The sequence below is a fragment of the Mesoplodon densirostris genome, chromosome 5, assembly GCF_025265405.1.
Source record: "Mesoplodon densirostris isolate mMesDen1 chromosome 5, mMesDen1 primary haplotype, whole genome shotgun sequence".
Classification (NCBI taxonomy): Eukaryota; Metazoa; Chordata; class Mammalia; order Artiodactyla; family Ziphiidae; genus Mesoplodon; species Mesoplodon densirostris.
The window spans coordinates 55488460-55508932 of NC_082665.1; the positions used below are offsets into that span (position 1 = coordinate 55488460).

The 20473-nt window shown below is 43.0% G+C and overlaps 1 long non-coding RNA gene across 2 annotated transcripts in view; it reads right to left on the reverse strand.

Moving 5' to 3' along the window:
• LOC132490381 (uncharacterized) overlaps nucleotides 1–17696 on the reverse strand; it is a 39208-nt gene extending 21512 nt beyond the window's left edge. For both annotated transcript variants that reach the window (XR_009532566.1, XR_009532567.1), the window contains exon 1: nucleotides 17472–17696. This is a non-coding gene — a long non-coding RNA (uncharacterized LOC132490381). The remainder of the gene's footprint in view (nucleotides 1–17471) is intronic.
• Between the last annotated feature and the right edge of the window lie 2777 nt (nucleotides 17697–20473).

A 20473-nucleotide genomic window follows, 5' to 3' on the forward strand; every position in this document is an offset into this window, starting at 1 on the left:
ACCTGGAGGACTGGTGCGGACCAGCACTCACCAGCCTGAGATGCTTGTCTGCTCACCCGCCGGGGCGGGCGGGGCTGGGAGCTGAGGCTCAGGCTTCTGTCGGGGCACAGGGAGAGGACTGGGGTTGGTGGCGTGAACATAGCCTGCAGGGGGTTAGTGCGCCACCGCTAGCCGGGAGGGAGTCCGGGAAAAAGTCTGGAGCTGCTGAAGAGGCAAGAGACATTTTCTTCCCTCTTTGTTTCCTGGTACACGAGGAGAGGGGATTAAAAGCGCCGCTTTAAGGAGCTCCAGAGACGGGCGGGAGCCGCAGCTAAAAGCGCGGACCCCAGAGACGGGCGTGGGACGCTGGGGTTGCTGCTGCCGCCGCCAAGAGGCCTGTGTGCGAGCACACATCACTATCCACACTGCCCCTCCCGGGAGCCTGTGCAGCCCACCATTGTCAGGGTCCTGCGATCCAGAGACAACTTCCCCGGGAGAACACACGGTGCGCCTCAGGCTGGTGCAATGTCACGCCGGCCTCTGCCGCCACAGTCTCACCCCGCATCCATACCCCTCCCTCCCCCCCGGCCTGAGTGAGCCAGAGACCCCGAATCAGCTGCTCCTTTAACCCCGTCCTGTCTGAGCAAAGAGCAAAAGCTCTCCGACGACCTACACGCAGAGGTGGGGCCAAATCCAAAGCTGAACCCCGGGAGCTGTGAGAACAAAGAAGAGAAAGGGAGATTTCTCCCAGCAGCCTCAGGAGCAGTGGATTAAATCTCCACAGTCAGCTTGATGTACCCTGCATCTGTGGAATACCTGAGTAGACAACGAATCATCCCAAATTGAGGAGGTGGACTTTGGGAGCAAGATATATTATTTTTTCCCCTTTTCCTCTTTTTGTGAGTGTGTATGTGTATGCTTCTGTGTGAAATTTTGTCTGTATAGCTTTGCTTTCACCATCTGTCCCAGGGTTCTGTCCGACCGTTTTCTTTTCTTTACATAAAAAAATTTTTTCTTAATAATTACTTTTTCTTTTTTATTTTAATAACTTTATTTTATTTTATCCTCTTTCTTTCTTTCTTTCTTTCTTTCTTTCTTTCATTTTTTATATCTTTTATTCTGAACCTTGTGGATGAAAGGCTCTTGGTGCTCCAGCCAGGAGTCAATGCTGTGCCTCTGAGGTGGGAGAGCCAACTTCAGGACACTGGTCCACAAGAGACCTCCCAGCTCCACGTAATATCAAATGACGAAAATTTCCCAGAGATCTCCATCTCAACACCAGCACCCAGCTTCACTCAATGACCAGCAACCAACAGTGCTAGACACCCTATGCCAAACAACTAGCAAGACAAGAACACAGCCCCATCCATTAGCAGAGAGGCTGCCTAAAATCATAACAAGGCCACAGACACCCCAAAACACACCACCAGACATGGACCTGCCCACCAGAAAGACAAGATCCAATCTCATCCACCAGAACGCAGGCACTAGTCCCCTCCACTAGGAAACCTACACAACCCACTGAACCAACCTTAACCACTGGGGACAGACACCAAAAACAATGGGAACTACGAACCTGCAGCCTGAGAAAAGGAGACCCCAAACACAGTAAGATAAGCAAAATGAAAAGACAGAAAAACACACAGAAGATGAAGGAGCAAGGTCAAAACCCACCAGACCTAACAAATGAAGAGGAAATAGTCAGTCTACCTGAAAAAGAATTCAGAATAATGATAGTAAAGATGATCCAAAATCGTGGAAATAGAATAGAGAAAATGCAAGAAACAGTTAACAAGGACCTAGAAGAACTAAAGAGGAAGCAAGCAATGATGAACAATACAATAAATGAAATTAAAAATACTCTAGAGGGGATCAATAGCAGAATAACTGAGGCAGAAGAACAGGTAAGTGACCTGGAAGATAAAATAGTGGAAATAACTACTGCAGAGCAGAAGAAAGAAAAAAGAATGAAAAGAACAGAGGACAGTCTCAGAGACCTCTGGGACAACATTAAACACACCAACACTCGAATTATAGGGGTCCCAGAAGAAGAAGAGAAAAAGAAAGGGACTGAGAAAATATTTGACGAGATTATAGTTTAAAACTTCCCTAATATGGGAAATGAAATAAGTAATCAAGTCCAGGAAGCACAGAGAGGCCCATACAGGATAAATCCAAGGAGAAACATGCCAAGACACATATTAATCAAACTATCAAAAATTAAATACAAAGAAAACATATTAAAAGCAGCAAGGGGAAAACTACAAATAACACACAAGGGAATACCCATAAGGTTAACAGCTGATCTTTCAGCAGAAACTCTGCAAGCCAGAAGGGACTGGCAGGACATATTTAAAGTGATGATGGAGAAAAACCTGCAACCAAGATTACTCTACCCCGCAAGGATCTCATTCAGATTTGATGTAGAAATTTAAAACTTTACAGACAAGCAAAAGCTGAGAGAGTTCAGCATCACCAAACCAGCTTATAACAAATGATAAAGGAACTTCTCTAGACAGGAAACACAAGAGAAGGAAAAGACCTACAATAACGAACCCAAAACAATTAAGAAAATGGGCATAGGAACATACATATTGATAATTACCTTAAATGTAAATGGATTAAATGCTCCCATCAAAAGACACAGACTGGCTGAATGGCTACAAAAACAAACCCGTATATATGCTGTCTACAAGAGACCCACTTCAGACCGAGGGCCACATACAGACTGAAAGTGAGGGGATGGAAAAAGATATTCCATGCAAATGGAAACCAAAAGAAAACTGGAGTAGCAATTCTCATATCAGACAAAATAGACTTTAAAATAAAGACTATTAAAAGAAACAAAGAAGGACACTACATAATGATCAAGGGATTGATTCAAGAAGAAGTTATAAAAATTGTAAATATTTATGCACCCAACATAGGAGCACCTCAATACATAAGGCAAATACTAACAGCCATAAAAGGGGAAATTGACAGTAACACACTCATAGTAGGGGACTTTAACACCCCACTTTCACCAATGGACAGATCATCCAAAATGAAAATAAATAAGGAAACACAAGCTTTAAATGATACATTAAGCAAGATGGACTTAATTGATATTTATAGGACATTCCATCCAAAAACAACAGAATACACATTTTTTTCAAGTGCTCATGGAACATTCTCCAGGATAGATCATATCTTGGGTCACAAATCTAGCCTTGGTAAATTTAAGAAAATTGATATCAAGTATCTTTTCCAACAACAACACTATGAGACTAGATATCAATTACAGGAAAGGATCTGTACAAATTACAAACACATGGAGGCTAAACAATACACTACTTAATAATGAAGTGATCACTGAAGAAATCAAAGAGGAAATCAAAAAATACCTAGAAACAAATGACAGTGGAGACACGATGACCCAAAACCTAGGGGATGCAGCAAAAGCATTTCTAAGAGGGAAGTTTATAGCAATACAATCCTACCTTAAGAAACAGGAAACATCTCGAATAAACAACCTAACCTTGCACCTAAAGCAATTAGAGAAAAAAGAACAAAAAACCCCCAAAGTTAGCAGAAGGAAAGAAATCATAAAAATCAGATCAGAAGTAAATGAAAAAGAAATGAAGGAAACGATAGAAAAGATCAATAAAACTAAAAGCTGGTTCTTTGAGAAGATAAACAAAATTGATAAACCATTAGCCAGACTCATTAAGAAAAAAAGGGAGAAGACTCAAATCAACAGAATTAGAAACGAAAAAGGAGAAGTAACAACTGACACTGCAGAAATACAAAGGATCATGAGAGATTACTACAAGCAACTCTATGCCAATAAAATGGACAACCTGGAAGAAATGGACAAATTCTTAGAAATGCACAACCTACCGAGACTGAACCAGGAAGAAATAGAAAATATGAACAGACCAATCTCAAGCACTGAAATTGAAACTGTGATTAAAAATCTTCCAACAAACAAAAGCCCAGGACCAGATGACTTCACAGGCAAATTCTACCAAACATTTAGAGAAGAGCTAACACCTATCCTTGTCAAACTCTTCCAAAATATAGCAGAGGGAAGAACACTCCCAAACTCATTCAACAAGGCCACCATCACCCTGATACCAAAACCAGACAAAGATGTCACAAAGAAAGAAAACTACAGACCAATATCACTGATAAACATTGATGTAAAAATCCTCAACAAAATACTAGCATACAGAATCCAACAGCACATTGAAAGTATCATACACCATGATCAAATGGGGTTTATTCCAGGAATACGAGGATTCTTCAATATATGCAAATCAATCAATGTGATACACCATATTAAAAAATGGAAGGAGAAAAACCATATGATCATCTCCATAGATGCAGAGAAAGCTTTCGACAAAATTCAACACCCATTTATGATAAAAACCCTGCAGAAAGTAGGCATAGAGGGAACTTTCCTCAACATAATAAAGGCCATATATGACAAACCCACAGCCAACATAGTCTTCAATGGTGAAAAACTGAAACCATTTCCACTAAGATCAGGAAAAAGACAAGATTGCCCACTCTCACCATTCTTATTCAACATAGTTTTGGAAGTTTTAGCCACAGCAATCAGAGAAGAAAAAGAAATAAAAGGAATCCAAATAGGAAAAGAAGAAGTAAAGCTGTCACTGTTTGCAGATGACCTGATACTATACATAGAGAATCCTAAAGATGCTACCAGAAAACTACTAGAGCTAATCAATGAATTTGGTAAAGTAGCAGGATACAAAATTAATGCACAGAAATCTCTGGCATTCTTATACACTAATGATGAAAAATCTGAAAGTGAAATTAAGAAAACACTCCCATTTACCACTGCAACAAAAAGAATAAAATATCTAGGAATAAATCTACCTAAGGAGACAAAAGACCTGTATGCAGAAAATTATAAGACAGTGATGAAAGAAATTAAAGATTATACAAATAGATGGAGAGATATACCATGTTCTTGGATTGGAAGAATCAACATTGTGAAAATGACTCTACTACCCAAAGCAATCTACAGATTCAATGCAATCCCTATCAAACTACCACTGGCATTTTTCACAGAACTAGAACAAAAAATTTCACAATTTGTATGGAAACACAAAAGACCCTGAATAGCCAAAGCAATCTTGAGAAAGAAAAACATAGCTGGAGGAATCAGGCTCCCTGACTTCAGACTATACTACAAAGCTACAGTAATCAAGACAGTGTGGTACTGGCACAAAAACAGAAATATAGATCAATGGAACAGGATAGAAAGCCCAGAGATAAACCCACGCACATATGGTCACATTGTCTCTGATAAAGGAGGCAAGAATATACAGTGGAGAAAGGACAGTCTCTTCAATAAGTGGTGCTGGGAAAACTGGACAGGTACATGTAAAAGTATGAAATTAGAACACTCTGTAACACCATTCACAAAAATAAACTCAAAATGGATTAAAGACCTAAATGGAAGGCCAGAAAGTATAAAACTCTTAGAGGAAAACATAGGCAGAACACTCCATGACATAAATCACAGCAAGATCCTTTTTGACCCACCTCCTAGAGAAATGGAAATAAAAACAAAAATAAACAAATGGGACCTAATGAAACTTCAAAGCTTTTGCACAGCAAAGGGAACCATAAACAAGACGAAAAGACAACCATCAGAATGGGAGAAAATATTTGCAAATGAAGCAACTGACAAAGGATTAATCTCCAAAATTTACAAGCAGCTCATGCAGCTCAATAACAAAAAAACAAAAAACCCAATCCAAAAATGGGCAGAAGACCTAAATAGACATTTCTCCAAATTAGATATATAGATTGCCAACAAACACATGAAAGAATGCTCAACATCATTAATCATTAGAGAAATGCAAATTAAAAGTACAATGAGATATCATCTCACACTGGTCAGAATGGCCATCATCAAAAAATCTAGAAACAATAAATGCTGGAGAGGGTGTGGAGAAAATGTAACACTCTTGCACTGTTGGTGGGAATGTAGATTGATACAGCCACTATGAAGAACTGTATGGAGGTTCCTTAAAAAACTACAAATAGGGCCTCCCTGGTGGCGCAAGTGGTTGGGAGTCCGCCTGCCGATGCAGGGGTTACGGGTTCGTGCCCCGGTCTGGGAGGATCCCATATGCCGCGGAGCGGCTGGGCCCGTGAGCCATGGCCGCTGAGCCTGCGCGTCCGGAGCCTGCGCGTCCGGAGCCTGTGCTCCGCAACGGGGGAGGCCACAACAGTGAGAGGCCTGCATACCGCAAAAAAAAAAAAAAAACTACAAATAGAACTGCCATGCAACCCAGGAATCCCACTACTGGGCATATACCCTGAGAAAACCATAATTCAGAGGGAGTCATGTACCAGAATGTTCATTGCAGCTCTATTTGCAATAGCCAGGACATGGAAGCAACCTAGGTGTCCATCAACAGATGAATGGATAAAGAAGATGTGGCACATATATACAATGGAATATTACTCAACCCTAAAAAGAAACGAAATTGAGTTTTTTGTAGTGAGGTGGATGGACCTAGAGTCTGTCGTACAGAGTGAAGTAAGTCAGAAAGAGAAAAGCAAATAATGTATGCTAACACATATATATGGAATCTAAGAAAAAAAAAAGGTCATGAAGAGCCTAGGGGTAAGATGGGAATAAAGACACAGACCTAGTAGAGAATGGACTTGAGGATATGGGGAGGGGGAAAGGTAAGCTGGGACAAAGTGAGAGAGTGGCATGGACACATATACACTACCAAATGTAAAATAGATAGCTAGTGGGAAGCAGCCTCATAGCACAGGGAGATCAGCTTGGTGCTTTGTGACCACCTAGAGGGGTGGGATAGGGAGGGTGGGAGGGAGGGAGACACAAGAGGGAAGAGCTTTGGGAACATATGTATATGTATAGCTGATTCACTTTGTTATAAAGCAGAAACTAACATACCATTGTAAAGCAATTACACTCCAATAAAGATGTTTAAAAAACCCCCAAAACATTTTTATTCCAATTAAAAAAAAAAGTTAGAAACCTTTTGATCTCAGGGTTTTAGCCGTTTGAAGGTCCCTGCTTTTGGTATGGATCTCCACTATCCTTTTGGTCCTAAAACGTCGTCCCTAGTAACGGCCACCCTGGCCATACCTGGGGCCATCCCAGCTGAGGGTAGGCTGCCAAGTGTCTTCCAAGGTCTGAGTGGGAGGGGCAGGGTCTCCAGCAACCTCTGTAGGGCGTGCTGACCTTTCGTTGCTTAAGAAATCACCGCTTCATTGAAGACTCACACATTTTGTGCTTCATTGGTATAATTCTTAAGCCCAAATGAGTGCCCAGGGGTGCCCTGCATTCACTTACAATGGTCCCAGTATGACTTATTTTTCTTCTACTGGGTGGCCTTGGGCCAGCCCTGTGGGGTGGTAAGGAAGAAGAGGCACAGGCCAGGGAGACCCTCTGACCTAGGGCCCCAAGTGGGTACAGCTCAGCCCAGGGGCCCTACAGAGATTTCAGTGGAAGCTGCTCTCTGTCAGATGTTATTCTCATCTCTCACTCTGGCTCTCGCTCTGTCTGGGACCCAGACAGAAGTCAGTGGAGCCCTGGTCTGGGGAAGAATCTTGGCATCAGCGGTACCCGCTGATTCTGGAACTTCCCCTCCCCTTCTGTTACTGAGGACTGTTTCTTTTCCCATGCGGAAAGTTCTCTTCTGGGAAATGCCTCAGCCCCTCAAATAAAAAGACTCCTGGCCCCCTCCCCCCGCTTGGTGCCTCCCTGCAATGCAGGCCTGGGCTCAGATTGACTGCAGCTTGGGCATGCCTAGCTCAGTCCCCAGACACACCCCAGGAGTTGCCTGCGGCTGAGAAAGGCTGTCAGCCCATCTGTCCACTGAGGCTGTATCTTCATCACTCCAGGAAAATGAAGAAATTAGATGGAGAAGACCTAATAATGGGAGCTTCATTCTTCCAGCTGCTCATGACCGAAACCTTGACGTTGCCTCTGCCTCCTCATCCCTTATTCCACCAGCCTGCAAATCCTGAAGGTTCTACCTTCAAAATATATCCAGAGTCCGACTATTTCTTGCCATCCCTACTGCTTCCACCCTGCTCCAAGACACCATGGTCTCTTTCAAAGCTCCTGACACCTCCCTTCTTCCGCCTTTGCTGCTCTGTGGTCTAATCAGCACAGCAAAGTGATGCTGCCAAAGTTAAGCCAGGTTGGGTCACTCCTTTTCTGAGTACATTCCCTCCAACAGCTTTCCACTGTCACTGAGCAAAGGGTTCGCTCTCTGCTGGATGTGACGTGCGTAGAAGCCAATGCTGTGGCGCCAGCTTTTGAGAAAAGAAAAAGCTTCATTGCGAGATCGATGAGCAAGGAGACAGGAGGCAGGACTCAAATCAGTCTCCCTGATCAGGGGTTCAGTCACATCTTTATGAGTTAGGGGAGGAGGGCTGGGATGCTGAAGCGCCGGTGGGGCAGGTGTAGGTTGGAGGGCTTTGGAGCCTGGCCATTGGAGATGAGGATGGTAAAGGGGCATCAGCACAGGATCTTCCTGGACAACAGAACCTTCACTTTTGAAAGGGTTCCTGTGTTCAGGTTCCAGTTATGTCCCAGTCCTTTGGTTCCGTGGAGGGGAGAGACTTTGGTTCTGGGTGTGGAGGTCAAAATTTTCTCCTCTGCATGTGTTTCGCATGCATGACTTGTGGTTTTGATCAGTTGTCTCTGAAAAACAACTCAGTGTCTTGTTAGAAACAGGATAAGGCCAGTTTGGGGCTGGTTCTGTGGCTACACAACCTTTCCTGGAGGACAGCCAGTCTTTACAGTGGCTGCAAGGCCCTATGAGATCCGGTGGGTGACCTGGGATTTCTCTGAACAACTCGTCTGCTCCTCTCCTGTGACTCATTCCACTCCAGACACAGGGCCTTTGTGCTTGTGACTTCCTTTGCCTGGAACGCTCTCCTCCCGAATACAGGCCTGGCTCACTGCCTTTGGGCTTTACTCAGATAGTTAATTGTTCAATTGCTTTGCATTGCATTGAATTCTAAATCCAGATAATTGACTTTAGGCCTTTGTTTCTCATTAATCAGTTAAACCTATATGTAAAAGGGGGAAATTGGACCAAATCTGCACAGACAACTGCCCCCCCACCACCTTTTTTTTTAAGAAAAAGAAGCTATCTGTTCATTGAGATACGACACGGTAATACACACACACACACACACACACACACACACACACACACACAATTTTGTATTTGGCCACATGTGGGCTATATATTATGGCCTATGGAAGAAATCTGTCCACTCACTAATAAGTCTATCCCAAGGGAATATCTAGATGAACCCTGGGCAAGTTCTGACAACCATTTATGACCACTGAGACCCAACCGAAGTATGAATTTACTTTGAAAAATGACTGTTAGTAATGAAAATGTCAAGTGAACTCTGACTTTCTGTAACCAGAATATATGGATTCGCCTTTTCACAAAGCTTCAGCATGTAAAACAAGGTTCTGATCTTTCACCACGATAAAAACTTATTCAAGGCTATGTCTGGAAGCCCCTGGTAGCAGTAGCTGAGAGAGGAATTTAATGGTTTTTAAATTATGGTTTTGGATGCTTCTAAATTAGTCTCAGAACCTGGGTAGGGCTAGCCTGACTGCTCGAATATATGCATTTCAAGTGGGAATATTTTGCAGGTTGGCTGCTATATGGAGATAAAAAAATTCATACACATATGTAAAGTATGCATTTCTGTGTCATCTCAATTTGTGGCTGTCTATATAATACATGGTACATCTATGATTAAACAAGAAGAAATTTAGGAAACACTGACTCAGTGCCAGCTTGAATTATAGACTCCAAGTTAAGTCAGAGTTTAAAACTCAAAACAAAGTGTCTTGGACCAAACCCACTTTTTACTTAGTAGTTGAGTGTTTGTATATGTTTCTTTAACTACTTATATCCCCTCAAAGTCTGTACTCTGACAAGTCTTCAGAATTTGGTGTCAAAATTTGAATTTATGATGGTTTACTTTTATGTATCAGGTGAAATGAAAAAACTCAACCGTTCTATATTAGTATAGTCTAAAGCAGTGAATAAACACTTGATTTAGCTTTTCTTCACATAGTGGTACCCTGTAGTTATTCAGGTATTTAATCAATCTTACAAAGCTGCATATTAAAAAGAAAGAAAATTTAAAAGACTTCTGCATTTGTTTTATACCCTTCCTACTATATACCCAATGTCCTTTGATATAGCTGCCAACAGAGATTTCTTTGAGAAAGAACACATACTGTCCTCTTGAGGATAAACTATGTTAAATGAAATGACCACCTGCTTGCCTCCAGCTGAGCTGAAGAAAGAGGATGTTTACATAGTAGTTATTTTTCTAACCTCATCTAACTCTATCTCACCTCTTTTTGTTGTTGTTCTTCTATATTTTTGGCTTTTCCCTATCTCTTCCAAAGAGGGGTGAAAATGGGGGAGGCTTGAAGTAAGCTGGGAAGTCAAAGGTACTGAAAAATCTATGAAAGAAAATGATATCCGGCATGTAAATATTACCTTTCAGGTTATTTCTAAATCATCTCTATGTCCTTCTGCTTAGTTTTCTTTCAAATTCAATTAGTATCATCATTTCCTATCATGTCACCTATCATGTCCCAGGTCTATATTAATCACTGTAGATGTTTGAAAAAATGAGACAGGACCCCTTCCCCAGGGGACTCATCATTATGTAAGGGTGTACAGGTAAGCAGTCATTACAACATAGTAAATCACTGAAGACGCGCAATATTAAAACTCTGCTGGGCTTCCCTGGTGGCGCAGTGGTTGGGAGTCCGCCTGCTGATGCGGGGGACGCGGGTTCGCGCCCCGGTTCGGGAGGATCCCACATGCTGCGGAGCGGCTGGGCCCGTGAGCCGTGGCCGCTGAGCCTGCGCGTCCGGAGCCTGTGCTCTGCAGCGGGAGGGGCCACAGCAGTGAGACGCCCACGTCCCGAAAAAAAAAATAAATAAAAAAACAACTCAGCTGTATTCCCATAGCTTTGAAAATATTCTATAGTCAGAGGTAAAATGACTATTTCAACCCACTACTAAGAATTAAAAATTCTCAGTGATTCCACACATTTTCCTGTGTATATGTAAATAAAGCTATGTATTCATGAGTTGGGGGAACACCAAGACCACACCCAACTTCTATGATTTGTTAGGAGAACTCACAGGACTCAGCAGATAGTCGTACTCATGGCTAAGATTTATTACAGTGAAAAGGTGTAGAGCAAGATCAACAGTCAGAAGGTTCATGGTACAAAGTAGGAGAGAAACCAGGCACAAGCTTCCTGGGGTCCTCTACTGGTGCAGTCTCAAAGGCCCTGTTTAATTCCCCAGAAATGAGTTGTGAAATGTTGTCCACCAGGGGAGCTCTTTAGAGACGCGTCGTCCAGGGTTTTTTTTTATTTTTTTATTTTTTTATTTTTTGCTTTATAACAAATTTAATCAGTTATACATATACATATGTTCCCATATCCCCTCCCTTTTGTGTCTCCCTCCCACCCTCCCTATCCCACCCCTCCAGGCGGTCACAAAGTGTCCAGGGTTTTTAACGGGGGCTGGTCACATAGGCAGCCTTTAACTAGTACATCCTAAAATTTCAGACTCCCAGAAGGAAAGCAAGTGCTTAGAGCACAAACCACTTTGTTTGAGCAAAGAGTTAAGGCATAGTGACCCGTCTTATCTGTTGGGAATAGTGTGAACTCTCCTGAAGTCCAAGTTCCTATACGCCCACCGACAGCCAACCTTGTAAGCAGGACTTTCAAAGGATTACAGTTGGGCCTGCTAAGATAACTTTCCTACACAATTCACATATACATTTTGTACAAAATGCTCTGTTTCTATATATTCTGCTGCTGTCTGTATGCAACTTTTCTTTTGAAGATAATACTATCGTGAACATCTTTCCATGATGATTCATGTAGGTCTCCTTACTTCTTTGTCATAGTTACATGGTCTTCCATTTATAGACAAACAATTTCTTTAACCATTCCTGTATAGATTGATACTTGGTTTGTTTTCAATTTTTGGTATTACAAATTATGATGCAATGAACATCATTGCACATATATTCTTCATGTATTCATGCCTATTGTTTTTGTTACGTAGGCTTCCAGTTTCTGTGATGTAAGCAGCTAGAAATGGTATTCCTGATGTCATTCAATTTGGAAAGGAAGATCATTGTGTTGGAATTCTACTGGAAGTATTAGAATGTAGAGAGTTTTCTTGGAAAAGAGGACAGTTAGAAGACTATTAAAATACCCAGGTGATAGTTGATTAGGGTCCCAACTAAACTGTGTCCAGGAGCTTGGAGAGGAGCAGAAATGGTGTAGATTTAGTTAGAAGGCAATACAACAGCCCATGATTGTGGATGGCTAGTGGAGAGTGAGAAAGGGAGAGTTAAAAGTGACTCCCAGTTACATCATCTGGCGGATGGCAATGAGGTGGAATGCAAGAAGAGAGAGCGATTAGGAAGCAATTATAACAATTCAGGGAAGAAGTGATGGGGGTTCAGGTTTTCAAATGTTCATTCATTCACATGTACTGAGAATCTTGCTACGTATCAGCCACTCATTAGCTGTTAGCATTGGTGAAATTTTTTTTTTTGCCAAAAACATTGAGATAGAAATCTGATGCAATAGATATTTCAATTAATTTGGCCATTAATTAACTTCATTGCTATTCTTTTGTGAATGGTACAATGCTTAAAGCTATAGAGAGTGACGGTGAATCAGGTCCTAGATGCTTGAAAAATCTGCACACACTTTAGAGGGAAAATATGAGGAGGGAGGGGAAAAGGAATTATGAAAGCAAATAAGATCACTCTTGTGTCTAGGTTTGAAGACAGACTCCCTCCCACACACTCGTTTCAAATACCCTTAGCAAATGTGAGCAGGAAATCTTCCTCCCTCTGCCTGCAGAGAACTTTCTCTCCTGCACAGTTCTGAGTATCACTTGTGTGGGCCTCAAGTGTGGTGTGAAAGAGAGAAGCCAGGAAGCAGTTCTTTTTATTCTTTTCACTGAGTCGCTGTTCCCTTCAAATTTGCCCCTCCTCCCTACCCCATGAACCTAAAATGCAGCTTCCCATCTCCTGAAGCCCAGACACATATAAATCGTAATTTGAATGACAAGGGGAGTTTTACTTTTTTATGTATCCTTCAATAGAAATTGACATGCTTTAATGCATTTTATTTCACAACTTGTTTGAATTTATACTGGAATCTGCTTTCTGATTAATTTTATTTGGCTAGGCAGAAAAGTCTCATTCTGCATTCATTTGCACCCAATACACATAAGGAATGTGATCTGACACATTTTTTTTGAATTTTATTTTATTTTTTTTATACAGTAGGTTCTTATTAGTTATCCATTTTATACATATTAGTGTATAAATGTCAATCCTAATCTCCCAATTCATCTTACCACCACTACTTTCCTCCCTTGGTGTCCATATGTTTGTTCTCTACATCTGTGTCTCTATTTCTGCCCTGCAAAGCAGTTCATCTGTACCATTTTTCTAGATTCCACTTATATGCGTTAATATATGATATTTGTTTTTCTCTTTCTGACTTACTTCACTCTGTATGACAGTCTCTAGATCCATCCACGTCTCTACAAATGACCCAATTTCGTTCCTTTTTATGGCTGAGTAATATTCCATTGTATATATGTACCACATCTTCTTTATTATTCATCTGTCGATGGGCATTTAGGCTGTTTCCATGACCTGGCTATTGTAAATAGTGCTGCAATGAACATTGGGGTGCATGTGTCTTTTTGAATTATGGTATTCTCTGGATATATGCCCAGTAGTGGGATTGCTGGGTCATATGGTAATTCTATTTTTAGTTTTTTAAGGGACCTCCAAACTATTCTCCACAGTGGCTGTATCAATTTACATTCCCACCAAAAAAATTAAAAAAAATTTTTTTCATAGTCTCTGAAGCTCATATGAGGAGGGGTAGGGGTCACATCTTTTTTCTTCCTACAGACTTAAGTCTCTTTATCCTTTTTAAAATTCCTGTAAAAAGTCAAGTTCCATTCTCCAAAGAAGATACACAAATGTCTAATAAGCACATGAACAGATGTTCATCACTAATCATTAGGGAAATGCAAATCAAAATGAGTTGTCACTTCACACCCAATAGGATGGCTATTATTGAAAAAAAAAGTAAATAATAGGTATTAGAGAGGACGTAGAGAAACTGGAAACTTTGTGCATTGCTGGTGGGAATGTAAAATGATATAGGCACTGTGGAAAACAATATGGTGGTTCTTCAAAAAATTAAATCTAGAATCACTATGTCATCTGACAATTCTACTTCTAGGTAGAATTTTTCTACCCAAAAGAGTTGAAAGCAGGGATTGAACAGATATTTGTACACCAGTGTTCATAGCAGCATTATTTGCAATAGTCACAAGGTCGCAGCAACCCAAGTGTCCATTGACAGAGAAATAAACAAAATGTGTATGTATTTACATACAGTGGAATATTAGTCAGCCTTAAAAAGGAGCAGCATTCTGACACACGTACTACAACATGGATGAACCTTGAAGACACTATAAGTGGCATAAGCCAGACACAAAAGAACAAATATTGTGGGATTCCACTTACCTAAGGTAAGTGCCTAGAGGAGTCAAATTCATAGACACAGAAGGTAGAATGATGGTAGCTAGGGGCTGGGGTAGGGGGAATGGAGAGTTATTGTGAAAAGATATGGAGTTTCAGTTTGGAAAGATGTAAAAGTTCTGGAGGTGGATGGTGGTGGTGGCTGTATAACAATGTGAATGTACTTGGTGCCACTCAACTGTACACTTGAAAATAATTAAAATGGTAAATTCTGTTATGTATATTTTACCACAACTTTAAAAATGAAAAAAAAAATCAAGCTATAAGTTGCTGCCTGGGCAAACCTGTATTTTTCTCCACTGATACTTTTTCCTCACTTTGAGGGATTCTCTCTCGTTTCTGCATCTTTCATCCCAGCTTCCTCTCTCTGCCCTACTGCATTTTACACTCTTCCCCATTTACAAAACTTTCTCTAAAGACAGACTCTGATATAATCAATGATACCCTGTAGGTGTTTGAGCCAATATTATAGCTTTCCCGGGTATATTTTCATTTTAAGGATTTTCTCTAATGGAAAATACAAGGTTGTATTTCCTGGTGAAGATGGCCTTCTGGGCCCCCGAAAATCTCTATACCTTGGCCCCTGTGCCTCTGTAGAGGACTGATGTACTGGTTAGGGATTCAGTCAGAAAAAGGAAAGTGACTGTAGGTATTTCAAACAGAGAGAGATTTAATACAGGGTGTGACGTTTCCAAGTTGTCGGAAGGGAAGGAGCAAAACTGGGGGTGGGAAAGTGGTGCTAGCCAGAGATGCCGCACTGCAGTCAGTCCCTGTAGCCCTGTAGGAACCTACTTGCCTCTGAGCCCGCGGGACTCACAGCCCCGCTGCACTTCTCAAGCCAGCAGGGACCAGCCGCTGCCCTGCAGGAAGTATTAGACCGACAGCTGCCTCCCGGGCTGGAGCCAGAAAAAGAATCTCTCTCTCTACCTCCTGCTCTCATGCAAAAGCCTCCCAAGGGCAGCATCTAAATTGGAACTCTGCTGGCAGGGGGGTCTAAGAAATATAGTTTACAGGCTTCTAGCCCTTGTGGTTTGGGGAGCACAGAGAGGTAGGTGCTGAGCATAGCAGGCAGCATGTCACACAGACCGGTATTGTGGGGGGAGTTGAAATGAGCACCTCCGCATAGACAGGCTGATCTCTGCAGGATGAGACATCCTCGGGCTCGCATGTCAGACAGGCCTGTCTTGCAGCTCTGGGATTATGAGGGATAATAGCAAGAACCATTTACCAGGCTGTTCAGGAAGCAGGGGGCTCTGTGAAGGGCTTTAAACCTCACACCAAAAAGCTTGTAGGTGTCATAAGTTCTGTTTTACAGATAAAAAAATTAGAGTCAGGGGGACAGGTCACATGGTCACTGAATGGGGGAGCTGGGTTTCAAACCCAGGTCTGAGTGACTTTTCTCTCGGGCTGAACTCCGAGCTTCCATTTCCAACTCACAGGCCTGCTGGGGATTTGATGAGATCCTGGAAATACACCTCTGGTTTTATGTTTCATCCCTCATCCCCAGAAGGGTGGCATTCACCTCTGGCCACTGGCCCCTGTTCTCAGCCAACACCCCTGTAGTGAGCGTGGCTGTGTGGTCGCCCTCCCTCTGAAACTCTGCATGGTGGTCTGCACAGAGTGGGTGCTGGTCAATTCCACGGCTGTTTTTTAAAAATTTTTTTTAACATCTTTATTGGAGTATAATTGCTTTCCAGTGGTGTGTTAGTTTCTGCTTTATAACAAAGTGAATCAGCTATACGTATACATATATCCTCACATCTCTTCCCTCTTGCATCTCCCTCCCACCCTCCCTATCCCACCCCTCCAGGTGGTCACAAAGCACCGAGCTGATCTCCCTGTACTATGCGGCTACTTCCCACTAGCTATCTATTTTACGTTTGGTAGTGTATACATGTCCATGCCACTCTCTCACTTTGTCCCAGCTTACCTTTCCCCCTCCCCATATCCTCAAGTCCATTCTCTAGTAAGTCTGCGTCTTTATTCCCGTCCTGCCCCTAGCTTCTTCATGACCATTTTTTTTCTTTTTTTTAAAGATTCCATATATATGTGTTAGCATATGGTTCCACGGCTGTTTTGTTCTGGCAGATGGACCCAGTCTTGGACTTTCCCTGAAGAGGGAAGTCAGAAGACTAGGAGGTATTTCTGCCGCTGGGTAATTTTTCCCATTACAGCCTGCATTAGTTTCTAATTGTTGCTGTAATAAATTGCCACAAACTTGGTGACTTAAAACAATGGAAGTGTATTCGCTCACCGGTCTGGAGGCCAGAAGTCTGAAATCGAGGCGTCAGCAGGGCTGAGCTCCCTCCAGAGGCCCTAGGGGTGAATCCATCCTCACCTCCTGCAGGTTTTGGTGACTCCAGACCTTCCTTCTCATAAGGCCACGTGATTCTAACCTCTACCTCTGTCTTCACACTGACCTCTCTTCTTTGCATCCATTTACTCTCCCTCTGCCTCATTCTCTTAAGGAGACTTGTGATGGCATTTAGGGCCCACCCGGATAATCCAGGATGATCTCCTCATCTCAAGGCCCTTAACTTAACCCTCTCCACCAGAACCATTTCCTGCATAAGGTGATACTGACAGGTTCCATGGATTAGGATGTGGTCATATCTTTGGGGGCACCATTCAGCCCACTTCACCTCCCTCCCAGGGGAGGAGGGACAATGCAAAGAGGAGCTGTCTGCTTCCACGTCTCAGGAGCACATCCTGGGATCCGGGCCTTGTCTCCTTCATTCTGCATTAACTTCCTCTAGTACCTTTCTGGCAGTGCTACAGAAAAAAGTCAGAAACCTTGAGGCACATATCAAAGAGGTGGATACTCACAAATACAGCCTTGTGGTCATCTTTAGTTGAACACCGTTAATAGACAGGCCGGGTAGCACCCCCAGGAGCTCCCTGGCCTCCTCCTTTACCGTCCTCACCTCAAAGAAACTGCCCAAATTAGCCTTCTCTTTTCTGGCCTTCTGCTCTCAACAAAAAAAGCAAGAGAAGGTTTTCCAACTAACTTATTGCCCTCTGGTTTCTTCTTTCTGGATCATATTTCACAAAAATGTCTCTTCAGTACCCCCGCCTCGATTTCTGAATCGAGTCATGTGAAGCCTTTTCATGGGAATGGCATCCAAACTTCCTGTTTCCTTCCTCCCAAATCTCCACCCATCCTCCCCCCACCCCGACCAAGTCACTGCAGTTTCACTTCTCACTGTCTTCCCAGGCTGCCATGAATCATGACAACTCAATGACATGCTCCTGGCCCAGGAAGAAAGGGGGTAATTACCCTTGATTCCCACACAGATTTGGGAGAAGGGGTTTCCACTGTCTGAAACTTCAGTGGGAAGGTGAGCGGCTATCTGCACCTGGGGCAGATGTCTGGGTCAGCAGACTCACCTCCACCGCTGGTGTTGAACAAGACTTGTAGGTTGTCATCCAAGTTGACTCCACATCTGAGGCGGGTGTTCCTCACATCTCTGTTCACCATTGGTGGATGTTCTCATTCCCTTTATCCTGGGGGCCTGACCTTCCAAGCCTCATCCATCCTCTAAATGCCATCTGAAGAGCTTCCATTCTACAAAATGTCCAGTTATGTAGAACTTCCCGCAGAGTCTCATTTGATCCTGAAAACAAACCAGTGGCACAGCTGGCTGCCTGGCCCTGACCTCACTGCACAGATGAAGAGTCTGTGGTGATAGGACTTGTCCCAAGTCACCAGCCTGCATATGGCAAAGCTGGGAGCCCAGCGCAGGAACTTGGCTGTGAAGGGCAGTTTTCTTTCTGCTCCTGGCCTTTTCCTCTTATTCTTTTTTCCCTATCTTTTTTCTTCTTTCTCTTTTCATCTTCTCTATATCCCTGACTCAGTTCCTTACTATTTATATTCCTCTCTATTCTAATTATTTCTGTCACTATCCTAGACCTGAATTTCTATACTAGCTTCACTACTACAAACTGTGTGACTTTGGGCACATTTCTTACTCAGAGCTTCAGTCTCCTCAGCTGAGCACAGCAATAATACTGACTTCCTTCTACACAGGGCTATGGTGGAGGTTTAGTAAGATTATTTATACATAGAGAGAGGGAGAGAAAGAGATGAGAGCGAGAGAAAGAGACAGAGGAAGGAAGGAAGGAAGGAAGAAAGAAAGGAGGGAAGAAGGGAAGAAAGAAAGAAAGTCTCTGGCACTTGGTTGGCAGTAAGCAGACATTTCCTTCCTCTGCTTTTTTAATTTTGTGGACACATGGCTAAGACTGTACACTTTTGTCCCCCATTCACCTGTGTCATCCTTATCATAGAACTGTTGGATTTGATTTATCAGGAGACCCTGGCTGTGCCTCTGTGACTATGAGCCGTGGCCAAATGGGAAGAGCCTGATGGATGTGGCCGACTTGATTAATAACAGCCTGTCTCCAGATCTCTGAGAATGGCAAGTGACGCATTGTCCCGATTCCACTTCTAATTCTCTGTTGTCACACACGGTAGTTTGGCCAAGCAGAGGCCCTATGTCCACAGCACAGTGTCTGGCTGCAAGCCCTGGATCTCCTGGGTCACCAAAACTGATTCTCTGAGTGGAAAAGAAAAGCATCCAGGGCAGTGGTACATATCCAGAGCAGGGGGCGCGTGCGTGGCTGCACTTCTTTCTCTGACGGGACATGGTGAGCCAGACAGGCGCGGCAAAGACCCACCTGTGCAGGTATCACCCCCCTTCCTGCAATGCTGTTATCTGGTGCTTTCCCAGGGAGAAATTCATCAGCAGGACAACACGCCTAGGAATGGAAGTGCCCAGAAGAAAGATGTGTCTCACTTTCAGACGTTCGGCTGACCTTCATCCATCCTCTGCAAATATGAAATCATCGTTTTGGAAGCCACGCACTTACCTCCTATTCTGCAGCTCTCCAACTGCCCTAGCATGAGGAGCTTTAAACAGAAAGGAGCTTGCGTTGTATCACTGTTACCTACTAAAGTGAGGATTTTCTCTCCCCACCTTCATGTCTTGAATATTGCTGTCAGGGGTTGGAAATTAATCTTGAGGCAGAACATTCACTGATTCCATTCAAAGGGAAAGCAACAGTGAATATGTCTTATTCTTGCCAAGCCAGTTATCTATTTCATAAGCAATTCTTCTGGGACTGAAATCCATCAGCAATGGGAAAGCTGGGGTCCTGGGCTGCTCCTGATCTCAGCCTAGCCCTGGAGTTGGAGAAAACCCCGCAGCTCCTACTCAAAATTATACACTTGGATGATGTTTCTCTTGGCTTCAACTATAAAGGCTGGTGCCCAGAGCCAATCTTTGGCAAAACAGAGAAGTTTGAAGTTTTTTTTTCCCCCCTCGAACATTCCCAGTATTCCTCTTAAACACTTTTCTCTTTAGTCCTCTTTGAGTTCCTCAAAACTTCTTTCTTCCTGTACAGCAGCCACATGTGAGGTCTGGAAGGATCTGAGACATATTTTCTGTGTGTGTAAGTGGCTGTTAGTATCTAGAACGGTGCTTCACTGCTTTCAAGTGTTATGCATCTCCGGCAGGGCTAAGATGTAGATTCTGGTCCAGCAGCCTCGGAGTGAGGGTTGAGACTCTGCATTTCTAATAAGCTCCCAGGTGATGCTGGTGTGGCTGGTCTGTGGACCGCATTTTGAACCGTGGGTTGAAAATACCTCCAGTCCTCCTCCTGTATTTCTCCTTCACCCTCACACTACTACCACACTCACAACGCTTCTGACACCAGATGTGTGGGTTTTCCCCACACCAAGCAATTCTGCGATGCCAGCTGGGTGTCCTACAGTTTAACTCAATTCTGACACTGTCTACCTGGAGAGAGCATCAGATCCCCCTGGCTAAGAG